The 6906-nt window shown below is 30.8% G+C and overlaps 1 pseudogene; it reads right to left on the reverse strand.

Moving 5' to 3' along the window:
- Window positions 1-1887: 1887 nt before the first annotated feature.
- On the reverse strand, window positions 1888-5001 carry LOC107009845 (annotated as a pseudogene).
- Between the last annotated feature and the right edge of the window lie 1905 nt (window positions 5002-6906).

The raw sequence follows: 6906 nt of genomic DNA on the forward strand, positions 1-6906 counted from the left end.
AAAAAATAATTTGTTTTAGCAGCTTGTTTTAGAAGCTGATTGACTTTACGAATTTGGATCATGTTCGGTTATATGATTTATATTTTTAGTTCCGCAATCTCGTGTTATTCAGTTTAATAGAATGCTTTCTTAGTTGTGCAATCTCATGTAATTCAGTTAACTGGAATGTTTCTATGTGTATAGTTACATTTGATATGATATATAGATGAAATGATATAGTTTACTGGAATCTTGTTTTTTTTTAATTGCTTTTTGTTGTAAGATTTATTTGAATGACCAAATTGAGCTTGAGGCTTGGAAATGTCTTGCTAAGTATGTTTGTCAGGTTGGGGAATTTGGGTGATGCTTGGTATGTTTTTTTTAAAATGGAGGAAAGGGAGGTATTTTTGATATGTTTTTAGGAAATGGAGGAAAGGGATGTGTTTTTGGTATGTTTTTGTGAAAATAGGTATTTTGATGAGGCTTTGAATTTGTATCAATTGATGTTGTGGGTTGGAATTAGGCCTGATGTCTATACTTTTCCTTGTGTCTTGAGGACTTGTGGGGGTTTGCCTGATTGGAGAATGGGTAGGGAGATACATGCTTATGTAATGCGTTTTAGCTATGATTCGGAAATCGGTGTCGTTAATGCATTGATTACAATGTATGTTAAGTGTGGTGATGTTTGCAGTGCAAGAGTGTTGTTTAATAGAATGTCTGAGAGAGATAGAATTTCGGGTATGCTTGCAGTAAAAGAGTGTTGGTATGATTTCGGGTATGTGACAAGATTGAACTTTAATTCAGGTTTAATTCACTTGTTAGCATCTGTGTAATGCAACTTTAATTAAGGTTTAATTTACTTGTTAGCATCTGTGTAATACAACTTTAATTCAGGTTTAATTCACTTGTTAGCATCTGTGTAATACAACTTTAATTCAGGTTTAATTCAGTTGTTAGCAACTGTGTAATACAGCTTTGATTCACAGTTTAATTCACTTGTTAGTATTTGTGTAATACAACTTTAGCTGTGTTTAATTTCTTTGTTAGCATTTGTGTAAATACAATTTTAATTCAGGTTTAATTCACTTGTTAGCATTTGTGTAATATAGCTTTAATTCAAGTTTAACTCAGGTTTAATTCACATGTGAAAATTTTAAAAGTTAGTGTTGAGTATGCTCTGTTCACTTGAAATTCCTGAAATAATTACCATGACAACATCAATAAAGACACAAAGAAGGAACAACTTCAAATATAAGACTTACATATAAACAACACAATTAGGTATACAATACGAAGACTTACAAAATAGACCAATATAGTTTTTCATAGCCACAGTAACTACAAATTGTTTTACATTATATAGTTTTCATAGTCATACTAACAAATATAACTATATTCCTTTATCTAACTGGTCTTTCATCTTCACTTTGAAGGTCACTCGCTTGCTTCCTTCTTGCATATTCCCATAATATAGCTCCAAATCTCTTTTGGAGAATGTCTGCTTTTACTTGTTGATTAAAAATATATTGGACATTACCTACAAACTCCGCAAATGCAGCAAAGAAAACTCCACAATCCCTACAAAATTCAATATAAAATTGTTATCAAAATATCGATTTACAAAAAATACCTATTTGATAATACTTACAGCGAATCCTCTTGTTGTCTGGGAACACCTTTAGTTATGAAATGAAACTCAATTTTCTCAAACTCATTTATCTCACTGTATTTTGGTGTTGCCTTCAATTCAGGTAGCTTGTCTTAGAACTTGACCAGACATAAATAATATGGTAAAACAACTGAAAGCATCTCAACAATATTTTTTACCTTTAAATTCACCCCACCCCTAGCCGAAAATGAATCATTCACCTCCAAAGACCTTTGTGCAATATCGAACACCACAAAAATTCAATGACGATTCTCTTTAATGTTTAGTGGAAGAAGAATAAAATTCACTTATCCCACGAGGTAGTGCCAACAAACGACGTCCACATATACACTGGGCAATATCATCATAATCTTTTACTTTAAACTTCTTCTTATCCTCATGAGCATCACAAAGTTTAAAGAAAGAATTAGTAATCTTTGTCTTGAAAACACAATCAGTCGTCATAAATCGAACATTACTGTTGGTTTCATATTTTCCTTTCTTTCTTTGGTAATAGAAAATGACATCAATATGCTGCAAAAAATAGATTGAAATGTTAGAAGAAAAAGTCTCAATAAACAAACATTCAATTAACCAGGAAGGAATACGTTGAGTATACAAATCATGTTGATAAACTAGGGGAAATTCTTTTTGGCTAACTATCAGAAGGTCTTGGGCTAAAACTACATAATGTGCCAAAGAACAAGGGATGACATAGACAAATCATTAATGCTATGAAAAGTTCAGTCAACAGGGGTGTATACTATTATTGTTTAATGGTTATGCAGCAATTATATGTTTTCAAATTCCAAAGATCAGTATTATACTTGATCCAAATTTATGATAATAACTAATCAGTACATCTAGATACAATCGATACTAAAAAAACTCCAGTGTTGATAAAACCAAATCTGCCAAATTTATGTTCTAACTGCAAATCAGCAGTAATAAAAAGGATAGATGAACCAAAGAATATAAAACAACAACAACAAAAAAGGATATTTAGATCCAAGAATCAAATATATGAAGAAACCAACATATTCCTCCAAGTTGGGTTTTGTAATCTTGGTATACATATTTTATTCCAAAGTAAAAAAAAAGTAGAAGAAGAAATAATCAGCTACCACCAATTAATAGATTTATACAATACAACAGTGCCTCAAACAAAAGAAAGTTGCATGAAATGAGGCCAAAAAGAGGAAAATGAAAACTACATACCACAAGATTACTATGAACATTAATTAGGCTTCATCAAGATAAGGTAGTTATATGTATGAGAAAAAAATAATTAAGAGTCAAAGCAAGAAAATCAAACATCTAACATCTTTGAAGAAGAAAATTAGACAGAGGAATCTTTGATAATATAAAATAAACTTAAAAGTATCAAAAGACACCTTTTTTTCCTGAAAATATCACAGAATATCCTTGAAGTACTCTTATGAAGAGACAAAGGCAAACTCAAGATTGAGAAACAAAAAGAATCAAAGAAATATTAACGTCCAACTAAAATTTATATAACAAACCTCATCACACCATTGTTGTCCAGAATGTGCCAATTTGAAAAACCAGAGTCTTTCATCTACCGTATAGATACCCAATTCAAATGCTAGATTGATAAGATTAAGAGCATATGTATAAGGTTTCTTTCCCCTATCAAAGCAGAACAAAAATTAAAAATACTCAAAATCGAGACAACAACAACTAAAAAAGAGGCAAATACGAAACTAAAGAAGGGGTACAGAGTGTTACACAAGTTGAATAAAGTTTGTATATATTATATATTAGGAAAATTATCCCAAAAACATCAAAATGAATTACCTCTTTTTTGTACCCATATAAAGCCACTTAGTGAATGAATCAGTCAAATCAAATTCATCATCTCCTCCTGTTGCATATAAAAAAAGATATTTTGTCTCAAATACCTAACGTGTAACACATAAAGTTCCTCCAGATTCAAAATGTTGTGTGAAGTGAGATGTTATTCACTTTCCTGGATTTTTCTTTCTGCCACGTTTCTTCGGTGACGCTTTCTTTTTGTTTTGATCAACATGGACTCTTTTTTTAGATAAGATTCTTCAGTCGTATTGATCTGAGAAATATCTTAATCAAGTAAAATAAAGTCATCAAGAGTATGCAAAGGTTTTTGACAATCCTCTGTTACATCTGCATATAATAGATATATTGATTAATTGACAATCAACAGATGCAACACTTATTTATATTGATTTTTTTACTACATTACCATCAGGTTTCGCCCCAACTGTATTCAAATCAACTGCCTCTGTAAGCAAAATAAATATTTTAATAATTTCATCAAAATAAAACGAAAGAAGTTTAATTGAAGTTAAGAAAATTAATAGCATTTTATCAGCAACAACCTTTGACAGAACTTTTTCAATAGAAATTCCTGCAACATCTTCATCTGTACATAACAAGAACATTTAGAATAACAGAATTGAAATAAAATATATCAAATATGTAATATATTTGTATAAAATCCTTCATTACCTATTTTACTTGATACTCTTTCAAAATTTTCAACATCAACAAATCTAACTGAAGCTTTAAGCAGTTGAGATTCTTCATTTTGATTTGATCCCATAACATGAGCATCGTTCTCTCTCGATTCATTTACAGATGCATTAACACGGGGAGAAAATGATGTATATGCAAATAACATATTATAAAAATATATATAAAAGTTAACTGTAAAATGAAAAATTGAATTCGTGTCACTTCTAGATTAACTGGAACTACTATATATTAAAATTATATTATGAATATAACAGAAATATACTGAAAATATAAACAAACCTCCACTAAAATCTAATCAACCCAAAAATGTCTCGCCAGCCAGCTTCTTAGATGGTTCTTTGACTTCTCGAATAACAGAGCTGCTACCACCACTCTTAGCAAACAGCAAATAAATATCTTCCTATAATTGTTTGTTTGAGTTCACCACAAATTCTTTGATTTGATTGAATCCTAAATCAATCTTCTCTTCAAGAAATTTGTTATTTTCATTCACCTAATAGATATTAAATCATAACGCAAATATTAAAAAAATAACAGATAAAAAGCCTAAAGTCAAATTTGTGTATACTTCCACAAGCTCTTTTCTCAATTCTATGACTTCATTGGTCAAAATGTCTAGACCATGACTTGATCCTTTAGGCTCCTATTTCAAAAGTTCAGCATGGCAATCACGAGTTTCAGGAAGCCTGAATTTGGATACTTCATCTTCATTGGCTACTATGTTCTCAAACTGAAAAACCAAATATACAAAATAAAATTAGATATAGTAACTTGAGTTGAAATAAACAATGTAATAAAATGTTTTAACTTTGTACAAATACCTTATTTTTTGTAGGCATGAAGAGATATTTCTCAATATATTTTAACCATGGACCTTCTGCATTTGTCTTCCAATTCAAGATTCTTCAAATAGAATCAGCAACACGAATAGTTATACCTTCATCCACCTTTGAACAACACTCAAATATCCAAATTTGAAGTGGAAGAGACAAGACACCAATTCTATAATATTTATGCGTTGACTTAAGCTCATGTCTCACAGAATCAGACAACTTTTTGTAGACATCTAAACCCCATGGATATGAATTAAATTCTCCACTTTCCACAAGGTAAAAATCTCTATTGCTAATTTGGTATTCGTTGTCCTCATATGAAAATAAAAAATCATTAATTAAGTACAGAACAAACAATGAAACAGTCGAGTCATCATATATGAATTTTTTAGCTAAAATAGTGCACGTAGATGGATCTTTGGAACTGTGTTTTCCTCCGGAAAATAACTACTCATCAAACTACATCTTGAATTGGGAACATTGATAGAAGTGTCATCACTAACACAATTTAAGCCCGTAACTATCCCAAATTCTCTAAAACCAAAAAAATAATATTTTGTTATTTATTTCAATAGCAAACACATCATCCGCTGTGTGACTCTCTATTTATAAGACAGTGAATGACTTGTAGTTGTGTGCTCAATTTCGGAAGGTCAAGAAAGTACCCAAAACATATATTCCTAAACAACTCAAGTTGTTTATCAGATAAAGATAGTTTGATTTGTTCAATGACACGATGATTAGTGTAACATGACCACCTACTCGGAATATACACAACATCAGGATGTTTCCAGAATTTACGATCCCTCATATGCATTAAACATGACTTAAAAATGTGTTACTACATACTAAAGATGAATTAAAGATTAAGTTCACATACTATGTGTCAAAGCAAGGTAATAATCAGTTCAATAAAAGATGAACTACAACAATGACCACTTCTGGTTCCAAATCCATACACAACTTATCAACTTCAACACAAGCAGCCTAAACAATGATCTAGTTAAAGGGTTATCATGTAGTATTAATGTAATTGGAAGTATCAAATAATTGTACAGTACAGTAATACTGTTCAACTATCACAGGAACGCAAGACTAACTTGCAGTATTAACATTTTAAAAATTACAAATTACATCAAAAACAAAAACCAACAAACATAGGGGCAATACATATTATGCTTCACAGAAAGGTTCTCAAAAAAAATATACACACTTGAAAACAAGCTTACATGACCTTCAATGTCAATAACCTTCAATAATTGACTTAAACTCATATCGTGTTCATGCCCTTCGAAAAGTTTAAGGGGGAAACTGAGGCAGTTATAAGACAAATCAGCTTGCCACCAGAAAGAAAAATCACAATAAACAGGTTAATGGTCAAATATAATTACTAATTTAGAATCATATTGAGAAGGAATGACAAGTAAAACAGCACTAGTAAGACAATAACAAACTAACATGAGAATAGTTATGTAATGTGGAATTGGACAGATCTCCAGAGATACTCTTCATAAATTGATTTGTTTCTTTCCCTTTTTTGGTTTTGGGGAGGTTTGGGATGGGGGGTATGCTCTAAAAACCCTGAAGACAGGATAAAACATCTTTAAAATGATATAAAGACAGGATAAAGCGTCACATTCCACTAATTTTTTGCTGTTCATGTAAATATTTACACAATCTAACATTATTGTGAATGATACGAGTTTAAATCACAGTATTGTGAATGCTACAAGTTTAAATCTTGAATTTGCCTTTATATCCTAACCATATGTTATTGCAAGCAAATCCCTTCTTCAAAATTTCTAACTTCGTTACTGTTTGTAAATAGCACAATTATGCTGCACAAGAATATAATCTTAGTTCCAATTTATATTATGGACAAAAAAAAGTTAGAGGAAGGGAAGAAGCAAA

The sequence above is a fragment of the Solanum pennellii genome, chromosome 2, assembly GCF_001406875.1.
Source record: "Solanum pennellii chromosome 2, SPENNV200".
In the NCBI taxonomy this organism is placed as follows: Eukaryota; Viridiplantae; Streptophyta; class Magnoliopsida; order Solanales; family Solanaceae; genus Solanum; species Solanum pennellii.